The following is a 14,769-nucleotide window of genomic DNA, read 5'->3' on the forward strand; positions in this document are numbered from 1 at the left end:
GTGTTACAGTAATGATAAAGTGAGGTCCACAGATGTCAAAAGGTTGGGAACCACTGTTTTAGGGCAAAAGCCAGGGTGCTGGAGACGTCTCCTGGTCATGCAGCATGAACTAGTGATCCACGGTGGGCATGTGGGTTTGTCCTTTTCTAGGAGCAGTGTTTCTCTAACCATGCAGCTTTGCAAGAAAAAAATACTGATAGCCTCAACTATCAAAGATCAACAAAATAGGCAGCAACTACATATAGAGGTGGGTTTGAACAACAGTGAGAGGAAGGGAGTCCTACATGTAGTACCAATGGAGAGGGTAGGATGGCCATGGGCCGCCACGCTCCAGAAATGTATCTGCTTTGTAGATATTGGCCTCCATGTTGGTCTACAACAAATCAGCAGGTCCTACGACCGTTTTCGAAAGCTAGGCTTGTCATTTTTTTTATGTCCTAGAAACTCTGACCTATTTTAGATCTTGCTTTAGCAAGCACCACCCTGATCTTGGCCCAGCACTAAACTCAGTTAAAAGTTATTGGAATTGAGAGGTACTTTGGTCCTCATTACCTTTCATTTGGCATCTTCATTAGCTATTAAAATCCTGCTTTAAGAGGAATTCTCATTCATGTCAGAGTCTCCTCAAAGCAATAACGCAGGTCTATGATAATCAAGCTCATATTCCCTTCCCAAAACCGCTCTTAATAAGTAAAAAACTAAGGAAAGGCTGGATTACTAACACAGGGTGCAGGTCTAGGTCAGTGAGGAAGAAAGGAAAAAGTGGTGAGGGAAATGCGTCAATTACTGGCCAACCACAAGTATAAAGACGGTTGAAATAAGTTGCGGGTGTTAGGGGGTTCTGAAGTCTGCCAGTTCATGCTATACCCTTCCTTTTCTGAGTGGCCAAAACTGATGTAGGTTTGTCACCGTCTGTAGTGGCACAAAGAAGAGAAAATCATGGAACGGAATGATGGGCAGATTTTTTCTGCTTGTGACTGTCCAGACATCATAAAAAATAATTCAGTAAATTCGAATAAACACTGGATATCACTAGTCAGTGTCTGGTTCTAGTGCAGCAGAGATTTGTCTAAACATGGTAGCTGCTCATGTACACAATAAATATGTATTTTGGACTTAAGTGGCCCCAGCTAAGGATTTAGGAAAGAGGCTATAGGCCCACTGGAGAGTTACAAAGGAGGTAATAGGAACAATAAAATGTACTTTTATCACCAAGTTTTTACTACAGCATTGTAGTTTTGCATTTTCTAAGCACTGTAATTTACGCGTGCTGTTCAAATGATTTCCGCTCAAGGCGGAGCTGGTCCTGAAAGGAACCTGAACAGTTTCACACTTGTTGTACCATAAACAGAGGGCAGGCTCCCTAGGAGAGTTGCCACAATTCTGCTATAAACAACCTTATCATTGCGTGCAGACCACTACACGCTAACATTGTGTTATAAAACCTTGAATTACAGTGCAAGCACTAACAACAACCTCTTTATAAAGCTGGGTTTATTTCGCACACCCTCTTCAGCACGAAGGTTACCAAGGTACTAAAGACCTAGGAATCAGTTCTAACTGGCTTCCAAACCTCACGCATGGCACATAATCGCCACCAAACAGTCTAACCCAGTGGTTCCCAACCTTTTGACTTCTGTGGACCCCCCCTCTTTATCATACTGGAACCCGGGGACCCCCACTGAATTGTTATTGGAATCCGGGGATTCCCCCCAGGAGTTATTACTGAAGGCTGGGGACCTAATCCTGTATTATTATTAAATTTTCTAAGCAGTCACGGCCCCCCTGAGGAGGCTTTGCGGAGCCCCAGTGGTTGCCGGACCACAAGTTGGGAACCACGGGTCTAACCTATGCCAACACTGCTTTAGTCACACCCCTGAAGAGTGACCAGGGTTTCAATGAAAACCAGAGGCTTTGTTGCCGCACCAAGGCTATGAAGCTCTAGTTATATTATGAACAGTTTGGCTACTTACGCAACAACTGAGAAAGCACTTTGGCCTCACAGAATTTGGACTCAGCTCTGAATTGGTGACCTGCATGTGATCCGCAGATCAGGAGGAAGTCTTTAAACTCACTAACCCAGCTTATCTACTGGCCTGTCCAGATTCAGGACAATGTGAAATCCTGGCAGCGTGTCTCTTTACTAGGGGACTTGCAGGTATTTACAGAAGGGGGGCAGTTGATTCCTTTATCAATTAGGGCAATCTGAGACAGTGTTGGAAGGTTTGAGCCTGAGCCAAAGAACCCAAGAGCTTTAGAGCCTCAGGCTATTTCATACACCATGGACAGAATTAGTAGTTGCCTTAAAGTTTCTAAAAAGTGAGAGAGAGAGAGTGCATGGTTAGTTAACCATGCCTCTTAGGTTTAGGTGTTGCATTAGCCGGGGCAGGGCGAGAAAGGATGGTGGGCCAGGAAGAAGGGCCATAAAGGTTAACTGCATTGCATTCTGGCTCAGTGGCACAACATTTTGTATACACAAAAGCTTGCCCTCGCTCTATCCTGACAGTAAGCTCTCCTTTTCTACGGATCCCAGGAATGGAAGCTAGCAAGAGCACTGTATAGTTTTCTTTGGATTTAGCAAGCTGTGTGTGAATAGCCTTTGCCTGAGATAGACTGCTGGCCCTCAGCTGCTTCCTTCATTTGTCAGTGGAGTGGCAAACGGGAAGAAAATAAAGAAGGCTTCTGAAAATCATGCCACCTCACCAACAAGAAAGAACAACAAGCATTTGCAATGCAATGGGTCGCGCATTTTCTCAAGTTAGAGCTATTAGCGTTGTAAACTCCTAACTGGATATTTCTTGCCACAAACTGAAAATGAAAAGTAAAACAGTTTCACATAAGCGAGACAACGGCCACCATGAGCACGAAGCAGACACACAAAGGGAAACAGAAGTTCGCTCGCAGTGAAACGTATCAGCAAAAGTGCAATTATCCATGTAACAGAGTCTATGTCATGCAAAGCGCTTGACTACTGCCCAGCAAGATCACGCTGCCTACGAAATAACGGGAAAAAGTAGTCCAGAAACCATATGGAGAACATGGAGCCTTGTATGTTTTCAGTAGTTGACTGGTGCGCTCAAGGCGGGCTAAACATCAGAAAAGGCATGACGTATGCATGCCTTTCACTAATGAAATCAAACAAATTTTAAAAGGCAAGCCCACGAACAAACCCAACTGATGGGCGTGACCTGGGCGTGGTTAAAAGCCCACAGAGAGAGATTACACCAGGGACAGAGCACTTTGCGCACTCGACCCTAAAAATAGCTGGCTCCTGGCTCTTAACGAGTCCAAGATAAGCAAAGGAGTAACTCTGATATTGAGGTCTCTTCATGATCTACACACAGACTTTTCTGAAAAAACAACCAGCATTAACATAGCTGACAACAGTGGAAAGGAAGACAAAGTATTTTGACTCGTGTGGCAGAATGCTATGTAGAGTCAGGAACGAGAGACCAGAGCGAAACTGAATCAGCTTACTTATTCCAAAAAGTGGAAGTTGCTGTGTACTCGAAAGCTGGATAGGAGAATAAAGGTTCAAATAACCTGAGGTGGGGGGCACAACTACATTAGTGAACATTTCTGATTACCAGTTAACTGTGTTATTGGAGGGGAAACGCCCCATTCTGTTCCCAGATCTATGCTCGGATACCCTTGTAAGAAAGGCAGCATTACATGACATTTAGAAATGTTAACGCCAAGTGGCTGGTAACCTCATATGACTGCTTTCAAAGCTGAAGGTAGAGCACGAGGGAAAGGTATGTTTTTACACAAGTCGAATGTCCCCGGGTTTCCTCATATAGCCTTGAGGAGGCTGCAGGTGATCCTTATTTTCAAAGGTTTTTGTGGGTTTATGCATTCCGCAATTAGGGTTCTTGGGTCCGGTTGCGGTGTTCTGATAACAGACCTTCTCAGGGAAGAGGGGGCATGCAGGGTCCGGTTGTATACATGCATTGCTGCTGTCCTGTTACTCCGCGATCTGCTCCTCTGCTTTTCTCCTTCTCCCATTCTATGGCTCTTAGTAAGTATATGTGCATGTCTTGACTATTTTCTACGAGTCCTCCGCCCAGGTAAGTACACATCCTGCCGTTGGGAAGAAACCTACTCAATATTTTAATTAAGGTGAAGTGTGAAGACCAGGACAAGAGAGATACTTGCAATGCAGAAAGACTTTGAAGCGATGAGCATCTTAAAGACCGTACCGTTGTGGGGTGGAAACCCAGGCTCATTCTGTACCTTCTCTCGCCGCCTCAAGTTTTCTTTGTCATGCTAAGTTCATTCTTGAAGACCTACAGGAAACAAAAGAAGTGAGACAATGGTCAGTTTTGCAAAGTTTGCAAAGCAAAACAAATAACATTAAATTCAACATTCCTCCCATAGGAAGAGTCCATTTACACCCTTTAAGGCTATTTTTGTATCCATTTTGTTTTAACACATTCACTAAAACCTCGCTATTTTTGCAAATGTTATCCAAATAAACTAAGCATCTCTTGACCCCCCTTTGGTGATCAAAACTGCATTCTGTATGTGACACACGTCAATAAGCTGGCACAGAGAAAATAATTCACTGTTCAGTAGAAAATCATGAGAATGTGATACATCTCTTTAAATTCAGCATCACTAAAGAGGAATGGTGCAGTTGGAAAAACTATTTTAATTAATGCTCACAGTCTGTTATTAAGAAATTTAAGAGCATATAAAAACCATGCACTCCAATTTCACAGACCACTAAAATGAATTTTCAAAGTAATCTTGAGAAAATATATAGCAAGAAACTTCTGCACCTGTGATGCACCTGAATCAAACTATTAAATTAATCTGCAGGGTTCAAAGAGTCTCTATTTGCCTAGGGGCTACGATGCCATGCAAGTGACAAAGAACAGTTAGTTTGAGATTACGGTGAACCTATTGTCCATAGCCAACATCCGAGGGAGGCATCTCTTATTCTTCACTGCGTAAAGACTACCTTGCGCTAGCTTTGAGAAAAGTGTAGAAAATGTGGATATTCGGGGAAGTTAATATACTGATCTCCCCACAAAGATGAGCTATACCAACAACAGCAGTCATGACCATGTCAAATTCTAAGGAGGCTCCTTCAAATTAAAAGGAGGCTCCTTCAAATTAAAAGGAGGCTCCTTCAAATTAAAAGGAGGCTCCTTCAAATTAAAAGGAGGCTCCTTCAAATTAAAAGGAGGCTCCTTCAAATTAAAAGGAGGCTCCTTCAAATTAAAAGGAGGCTCCTTCAAATTAAAAGGAGGCTCCTTCAAATTAAAAGGAGGCTCCTTCAAATTAAAAGGAGGCTCCTTCAAATTAAAAGGAGGCTCCTTCAAATTAAAAGGAGGCTCCTTCAAATTAAAAGGAGGCTCCTTCAAATTAAAGGAGGCTCCTTCAAATTAAAGGAGGCTCCTTCAAGGCCACAGTGACCTATGCTCTACATCGCCATTAAATTGGTTAGCCAAGATCGGGTGGGTAGAAGTCATTAACCAGCAAACCACTGCTCATTGATTTTTTGGGGGGATGCCGACATCTAACTTTATGACAGATTTAAGCATACAGCTAAAGGCAAATAAATATGTTGGGAGTTGATGGTGCCATTCTGGCAATGAAATGCTTGAAAATGTTACAGCAATGTTTTAGAGAAGAGGTGACGTGTAAAGCTATCAACTTCCTATTGTCAGACCAATGTCTGCTGCAATAAAGACCTAAATGAAAATAAGTTGGATTTTCTAGTTTCAAATTGTGCATGTCATTTTTTACACTTTACTTTCAGCATAATGTAAGACCGCTGTGAAACCAACACCATTAATTAAATAACTGTTTTTACATTATACGTTTTATATATATATATATTTACTATTAAGCAATTTAGTAGTACTCAGAGTATTGACATCGGGAAGCTGAAGAGCTCAATTGGCCATATTGGGATTGAATTTGTGACAGGTAGGTCACCCCAGATGTCAACACTCTGCACTTCACTCGCCATGCCATCTTGCCCACATGTGACAATCTACCAAAAATGATGTCACAATAGAAACCAAGCATCACCAAAGCAATACCCAGAGGAGTAAATCTGCTTAAATTGTTATTTGTGGGCCAAGGAGAGTGTAGGAATATAAGTGAAGTATCTCGAGTAAAGTAAGAAGGGAAGTTTCCAAGCAAACATAAATACAAAAAAAGAAATATAACTGGGTAAAAGAACGAATGGTGCTTGTCAAGGGCATCTCTGTGCCCCCCCTCCTTTGGGCTGTTTGGCAAAGAACGTCAGGCGGGTTACCCAACATGGAATGGTTCATTGGCTGAGAAATAGGGCCACTTCAGGCAGAGATGCCAGAGAAAAGCATCCTTCATCTTTTCTCCCTTTTCTGCATGCACGTGGTTTTGTTTACAGCAATATCAGGAGGGTAGGCTACTAAACTGTAGCATAAAAGTTGTTTGTGACGACCACCGAGGTTGTTGATTTTTTTTAATCAATTACTGGATGTATGGAAGGAGGGTTGAGCGCAGAGGGTACGTAGGAGGCCGTGCGGCCGCTTCCTCACATGCGATGTAGATGAGGCTGTGCTGCTAGAAGCTTGTGAGAGGCTGCCAAGGAGATCAGAGCGGGGCAGCTGAGGGGTGCCGGCCTACTTTCTGCCACGCCCACAGTGATGGAGAGTGAGCAACAGCACAGGCATGGGTGGGGATTCATCTGTATGCCTCCAGAAGGAGAAAAGAGTGCAGGGCATTTGTATCTACAGCCACACATGCTACAAACAAGGCTATCTTGCATGACCACAGATGGCAAAACAACAGGGTTAATTAGCAGTTTGAAGGAGCAATGGTTAGAAGAGCTGGCGGAGCAATGGTTTAAAGATCTGAGTGTTCGAAGGCGTGGGCTGGTCTGAGGTATTGGTCCAATAACCAGTGGGGTCTTGGGAAGAAATGCTGCCACAATGCTAATCGTCTGAGAGTGATTAATGTTTTACACAGTTTGCGACCACAGGGCCATCCTGTATATGATGAGGCTGATCGCAGTTTATAAGTATATGGAAAATAGAGTTGGGCTCTTTTCATTATACAATCGGAGAATGTTCTTTTATACAAAGTTTTTGGAAGAGAGCAAGCAGAACTACTGGCTGTCCTGAGTGGACAGGTGTCCCCAAAATATCCAACATTGTATTGCATGCTTGCCTATGGTTCTGAAGAAGGGAGATATTGTATGAAGCTGGGTTAATACTGTAAGCGCTAATGCATCTGTAAGAAGGCAAAAAAAAATGGACTGGTGCATTGGGAAAGACAAACTGGCATATGAAAGTTGCCCTAAGACGTAGAAGAAGATTTTGACTCAAGGGGGACATGCATAGAAATATCTACAAGGTTTCAGAACTGGAGCCAGATATACTCCAAGAGTGACCGGATTAAGATGATCTGAGACAATTTTAGGAAACAAAATCTGAGTGCATGTGATGACCGTGCCAAGAAACAAATAAGCAATGCAGTATAAAACAGGACAGAAAGTGCCCCATACAATGGAAGCATAAAGCCGACTGTGCAAGGATACACTAAACATGTACACTTGTTTTTAGCAAAATGTTTTCTTCCTTGTCAATATTTAAAGTGTGACAATATGAAATAATTTTTAAAAAAGCAGACATGAATCGATACAACTATAAGGAAGATCGATATGGAGATGAGGGCCTTTTCTCAGATGGACAGGATAGAAATAGGGGGAGACTAGGATTGAAGATTATGACCTTTCTATGGAAAAGTTGGGTTGGTTCTCGAATGAGGCAGACCAACTCATGGAGGCAGAGAGTAGTGTATGGGGGAGGCTGGAGATTAGCTGAGAAGCCTTGAAGGAGTAGCAACTAGGACTATTAGGCAAGAAATGGACAGACGCCTACCTAGAAGAAGAAGGAGGTTTTAGACAACATTTTGAAAAGGAACAGATAAGAGTTGAAAGAGGTTTTGGGCTGTTGGAAGCAAAGAGGAAGGTACTTTAAGAATGGTTGGTAAGCTTTTTGAGTTGCAATAACAAGCCATTTGTTTTAGGCTGTACAGCATGATGGCAAAATGTATACCAATGTACAACAGTCACATCTAAGCACCCTTTTTCCATTTAAGACTGTCAGGATTGTGCAGCCTCACCCTAAAATGGTTTGGGGTTATTGTGACTGTTCAGTTAAGCGGGACAGTGTGTTGGACCATTCAAGTCGGGATTGGTCAACTGGACTAAGTTGTGTCATGGGAGGGATTAAGTGGAGACACTCTGAAGGCGCCGTCTCTTTTCCGCCATATCCTGCTCCCCAGGCATCACTGCACGAGTCAACCAGCCCTCCCATGAAAAGTTCTTGTACATATTGAGAGAATATTGTTGGATGCTGTCAAGGGCAGCTTTGGTTTTAAGCATGTGAAGGTGTAATTCAGGGAAGGGGTATCCCTGATCTGAATGGACACATCAGAGATGGAGAAAACAGGCGTAGAGATGGACATGAGAATATTACGCAATATAAGGGAGAAGAATGGGACCGTGACCTACTTAGGACAGGAAGGGGATTTAAAGACAATTAGATAAATGGCATTTTGAAAGAGGACAGCTAAGAGATAAAAGGCAGTTTCTGGTGGATGGGTGTCAGCTTTTCTGCATTAGCAATCACATTTGCTATAAGCTTCAAGCCAGAGCCGTGCAATGATGTTGGTCAGGCCTGATGCATTAAAGGGGCCTGTTCCTTACTTAAGCAAGACTGTCATGATTCCGTGGTTTGACTCAGTGGTTCACTGGGTGTTTTGAGTCCACGCGCTTGCTACTTAAATGTAGTAAACCTAAAATAAGCTATGGCAGTAAAGTGCATCATGAATTTTGAGGTATGTTGTGTTTTTTTTAAATTGACCTCTCAAACAAATCAAATCAAATCATTAACATTTATAAAGCGCGCTATTCACCCGTGCGGGTCTCAAGGCGCTACATTGACAGGGCATTGTCATCCATTGCTCCTTGGAGCATCATGTAATGCAAGAGACTTAGCATGGCCGTACAACCGCTACTGACCCCTCTACCACTAGAAAAGCTCCTTTCACTAGCCATTCAAATATTGGAGTTTAATACTTTTGTCAGACCTTGTGCTTTGAAATAGACGGCCAAGCGGCCAGGGTTGGGAGAAAGTCGAGCACACATGTCCCAAACAATTAATACCTCCAATTAAAAATACATATAATTAAAGGAAACGGAGGGAGGCTCCAAGATGGCAGAGTCAAAACAGCCCCCGTGGCCTGCCTCATACCCGGCCTTAAAAAACGACCTAATAATAAAGATTTTATTTTAGCATATTTAGTAACAAAAGATCTAACAATTAAATGATTTACTAGCATAACTTTTTTTTTATTTTAACACATTTAACGTTGTCTAATGCGGATATTGATGTAACTTTTTGAAAGAAGAATATGAAATTAGTTTTAATTAATTCTATACATCACTTCATTATGAATACATAAAGCATATTTTTAATATGGGAGGAATAATTTAAATCTTTAAAAAAAAAAATTTAATACATTCAAAATATATATTTTTTTAATTTTAAATTAAGTTAGTAATGATGTCATTTATTTTCGCAAACGTTTAAGAAATATGCAACATTACTTTATATTAATATTTATCATAAAAAGTGTACTATTTTTTTCCCAAGTTAATAAACTGTTTTACTTTTCCTATAGCTTTCTATATGACAAAATTTTTATTTTACATAGCTAATAACTTAGGGCCCGATTACGAGTTGGGTGGTCTTGAGACCACCAAACCACCACGAACTAGCGGTGACAGACGTGCTGCTGCAATTCTGGCAGTCCGACTGCCAGATTATGATCCTGCCGGATTGACCACCAGGAGACCGCCGCCTCCGCAACGGACCAGGGATCCTGACGGGTTAGCGGCGGTCCAAGTCGTGGTCAGTCATCGCAGTGCTGGATGTGCATTACGAGGGTGCTGTGTACAACGGCATTGGCCTCGGCTCCCCAAGTGTGCTGAGGCCAATGTCGCTGCACTGTTGCTACCGGGCTAACGGCGGAAACATCGTAATACTTCGGTTTCCTCCTGTCAGCCCGGTGGAAGCATCGTAATACGGCAATGGTGTGGCTGAGGGCTTCATGGCCACCTCACTCGGCCATATTTGAGTTGTGACGGTTCAACCGCCTGACTCCTAACCGGGCCATTAATTCACAATGTAATTATTTTGGATATATGAAATCAAAAAAAAAAACTGTAGCTCAAATTAATAAAAACATTATTATGAATGAATAACTATTAAAACCACCCATTAGTCATTTCAGAAGTAGAAAGCCAATGTCATGAGCAAGTCTGCTAGGACTAAGTGACTGGCAGCATAGGGTAAAGACCATTAGGACTGTTTAACAACTTTAGCTGCATCCCTGCCCAGGTGTTCTCACGAGTAGACTCAGTAACAGGTCACAGGCTCAGCCAGGGTGGGGGCGTTGAGTAGAACCCATTGAATGAGTAGTTGCTGCATTTATGCGTGGCAACATCTTCTAATACTTTAACATGCATTGCAACATTTAGGGCTGCCACAGTCAGCCATGAAAAGTTCTCCAAGGAAAGCCTGTTCTCCACTAGAGCCGCTGTTCTTTAATCCATACAGAGATGCTCATATGCCGAATCTCACGCCATCTCACTGACCACGCTCGAGCCCCTGGCAGCTGCCAGAGGGATGATCTTCAAGACGCCACAAGGTAAAGAAGGTATCCTGCGTGAAAGGTTTTTGGGTGTTAAAACCTACGTTTGTGGTGGTAAACGCCATGTGGGGTCCGCCACGCTGAAGTGACATTAGAGGAGAAACAAGTTTAACTTAAGATCGACGGATAAAACAATAGGAAAAGAAGCAAAACGGAAGAATGAAATGGTTGACATCAACATATATGTTACTACTGCACAGAGCAGGCACTAATGAAATAGATTCCACTTCTGGTAACCGGAGGCCCATAACAGCAAGTAATGCATGCATGAATAACTCATTTGCAATGAATAATACATTAGGACTCAAAGAAGTAGGGAGCACGGCTGTTTACTGATTCTCCATAGCAGGGATTCCACACGCCCTGGCCTTGCACACAACACCCACCAGACACTGTTTACGTAAATCCAAAGGCTGGTCAATTAGCTGCAATAATATCGATGAAAGGGACTTTTGAACCCCGATCTGAAACTTGCTTTATATCCCCAGATGCAGATGAAGGCACACTGGCACCGGGTTGGATTCACTCCCGCTGTATATCTGCCGAGTGCCCCATCGGACGGGCAGGGCGTGCTTTAAGAAGTACTGCAGGGTTCAGTCCCCAACACACTCCCCTCCCATACTCCACTCCTTGGCACACATTGTCGGTTCACATGAAGAGAGGCTTGCATCAGAACAAAATGTACCTGGCAGCAAGAATGCGCTTTTTGCTGTGTTAAAAAAAAAAACAAGTCTCGGTGTTTCCCAGTGACTCTGCACTCGGAAATATTAAATCAGAAAAAAATGAACTTTCAAAATGATATACAACAGCAGGCTTGGGGTAAATATGCTGCAAAGCTCTCTACACTTCGACTGCATTCAATTAACTTAACAGCTGTTAGACAAAACGGTGCTATACTCTGAGCGGTAACCGCTGTTCTAGCATCACAAGGCATTCTCCATCTGGGCGCCCTGGCAGATCTGAGAAGGTCTAACTCCAAGGTGGCCAGAGGGGGCGCCAGAGCACACCCTGCAACCCTCGGTGTGAGTGCACAGCGAGCCAGAGCACACCCTGCAACCCTCGGTGTACAGCGAGCCAGTGGGGGCGCAGAGCACACCCTGCAACCCCCGGTGTGAGTGCACAGCAAGCCAGAGGGGGCGCAGAGCACACCCTGCAACCCCCGGTGTGAGTGCACAGCGAGCCAGAGGAGGAGCGGAGCACACCCTGCAACCCTCGGTGTGAGTGCACAGCGAGCCAGAGGGGGCGCAGAGCACACCCTGTAACCCTCCGTGTGAGTGCACAATGAGCGAAAGGGGCGCGGAGCACACCCTGTAACCCTCAGTGTGAGTGCACAGCGAGCCACAAGGGGGCGCCAGAGCACACCCTGCAACCCTCGGTGTACAGCGAGCCAGAGGGGACGCAGAGCACACCCTGCAACCCTCGGTGTGAGGTCACAGCGAGCCAGAGGGGGCGCAGAGCACACCCTGTAACCCTCGGTGTGAGTGCACAGCGAGCCAGAGGGGGCGCAGAGCACACCCTGTAACCCTCCGTGTGAGTGCTCAGTGAGCGAAAGGGGCGCACAGCACACCCTGTAACCCTCGGTGTGAGTGCACAACGAGCCAGAGGAGACGCAGAGCACACCCTGCAACCCTCGGTGTGAGTGCACAGCGAACCAGAGGGGGCGCCAGAGCACACCCTGCAACCCTCGGTGTGAGTGCACAGCGAGCCAGAGGGGGCGCCAGAGCACACCCTGCAACCCTCGGTGTGAGTGCACAGCGAGCCAGAGGGGGCGCAGAGCACACCCTGCAACCCTCGGTGTGAGTGCACAGCGAGCCAGAGGGGGCGCCAGAGCACACCCTGCAACCCTCGGTGTGAGTGCACAGCGAGCCAGAGGGGGCGCAGAGCACACCCTGCAACCCTCGGTGTGAGTGCACAGCGAGCCAGAGGGGGCGCCAGAGCACAACTTGCAACCCTCGGTGCGAGTGCACAGCGAGCCAGAGGGGGCGCAGAGCACACCTTGTAACCCTCGGTGTGAGTGCACAGCGAGCCAAAGGGGGGCGCCAGAGCACACACTGCAACCCTCTGTGTGAGTGCACAGTGAGCCAGAGGAGACGCAGAGCACACCCTGCAACCCTCGGTGCGAGTGCACAGCGAGCCAGAGGGGGCGCAGAGCACACCTTGTAACCGTCGGTGCGAGTGCATAGCGAGCCAGAGGGGGCGCAGAACACACCTTGTAACCCTCGGTGCGAGTGCACAGCGAGCCAGAGGAGGCACAGAGCACACCCTGCAACCCTCGGTGTGAGTGCACAGCGAGCCAGAGGAGGCGCAGAGCACACCCTGCAACCCTCGGTGTGAGTGCGCAGCAAGCCAGAGCACACCCTGCAACCCTCGGTGTGAGTGCGCAGCGAGCCAGAGCACACCCTGCAACCCTCGGTGTGAGTGCACAGCGAGCCAGAGGGGGCGCAGAGCACACCCTGCAACCCTCGGTGTGAGTGCACAGCGACCCAAAAGGGCGCAGAGCACACCCTGTAACCCTCGGTGTACAGCGAGCCAGAGGGGACGCAGAGCACACCCTGCAACCGTCGGTGTGAGTGCACAGCGAGCCAGAGGGGGCGCCAGAGCACACCCTGCAACCCTCGGTGTGAGTGCACAGCGACCCAAAAGGGCATGGAGCACACCCTGTAACCCTCCTTGTGAGTGCACAGCGAGCCAGAGGGGGTGCCAGAGCACACCCTGCAACCGTGGTGTGAGTGCACAGCGAGCCAGAGCACACCCTGCAACCCTCGGTGTGAGTGCACAGTGAGCCAGAGGAGGCGCAGAGCACACCCTGCAACCCTCGGTGTGAGTGCGCAGCAAGCCAGAGCACACCCTGCAACCCTCGGTGTGAGTGCACAGCGAGCCAGAGGGGGCGCAGAGCACACCCTGCAACCCTCGGTGTGAGTGCACAGCGACCCAAAAGGGCGCAGAGCACATCCTGTAACCCTCGGTGTACAGCGAGCCAGAGGGGACGCAGAGCACACCCTGCAACCGTCGGTGTGAGTGCACAGCGAGCCAGAGGGGGCGCCAGAGCACACCCTGCAACCCTCGGTGTGAGTGCACAGCGACCCAAAAGGGCATGGAGCACACCCTGTAACCCTCCTTGTGAGTGCACTGCGAGCCAGAGGGGGTGCCAGAGCACACCCTGCAACCGTGGTGTGAGTGCACAGCGAGCCAGAGCACACCCTGCAACCCTCGGTGTGAGTGCACAGTGAGCCAGAGGGGGCGCAGAGCACACCCTGCAACCCTCGGTGTGAGTGCACAGCGACCCAAAAAGGGCACAGGGCACACCCTGTAACCCTCGGTGTGAGTGCACAGCGAGCTAAAAGGGCACGGAGCACACCCTGTTACCCTCAGTGTACAGCGAGTCAGAGGGGGCGCAGAGCACACCCTGCAGCCCTTGGTGTCAGTGCACAGCGAGCCAAAGGGGCACGAAGCACACCCTGTAACCCTCTGTGTGAGTGCGCAGCGAGCCAGAGGAGACGCAGAGCACACCCCGCAACCCTCAGTGTGAGTGCACAGTGAGCCAGAGGAGACGTAGAGCACACCTAGCAACCCTCAGTGCACAGTGAGCCAGAGGAGACAGAGCACACCCTGTAACCCTCGGTGTGAGTGCACAGCGAGCCAGAGGGGGCGCCAGAGCACACCCTGCAACCCTCGGTGTGAGTGCACAGCGAGCCAGAGGGGGCGCCAGAGCACACCTAGCAACCTTCAGTATGAGTGCACAGCGAGCTAGAGGGGGCGCCGAGCACACCCTGCAACCCTCGGTGTGAGTGTACAGCGAGCCAGAGGGGGCGCAGAGCACACCCTTCAACCCTCGGTGTGAGTGCACAGCAAGCCAGAGGGGACGCAGAGCACACCTAGCAACCCTCAGTATGAGTGCACAGCGAGCCAGAGGGGGTGCCAGAGCCCAACCTGCAAACCTCAGTGAGTGCGCACAGCGAGCCAGAGGGGACGCAGAGCACACCCTGCAACCCTCGGTGTGAGTGCACAGCGACCCAGAGGGGGAACAGAGCACACCTAGCAACCATCAGT

The 14,769-nt window shown here is 47.3% G+C and overlaps 1 protein-coding gene across 3 annotated transcripts in view; it reads right to left on the reverse strand.

Annotated features, from left to right (window-relative positions):
• ST3GAL5 (ST3 beta-galactoside alpha-2,3-sialyltransferase 5) overlaps positions 1 to 14,769 on the reverse strand; it is a 248,752-nt gene that overhangs the window by 166,888 nt on the left and 67,095 nt on the right. For 2 of the 3 annotated variants that reach the window (XM_069204243.1, XM_069204260.1), the window contains exon 2: positions 4,200 to 4,286. The gene's annotated coding sequence lies outside the window, so the exon portion shown is untranslated. The remainder of the gene's footprint in view (positions 1 to 4,199; positions 4,287 to 14,769) is intronic. The other variant, XM_069204251.1, reaches the window with a different exon arrangement.

Source organism: Pleurodeles waltl, chromosome 1_2 (genome assembly GCF_031143425.1).
Source record: "Pleurodeles waltl isolate 20211129_DDA chromosome 1_2, aPleWal1.hap1.20221129, whole genome shotgun sequence".
Classification (NCBI taxonomy): Eukaryota; Metazoa; Chordata; class Amphibia; order Caudata; family Salamandridae; genus Pleurodeles; species Pleurodeles waltl.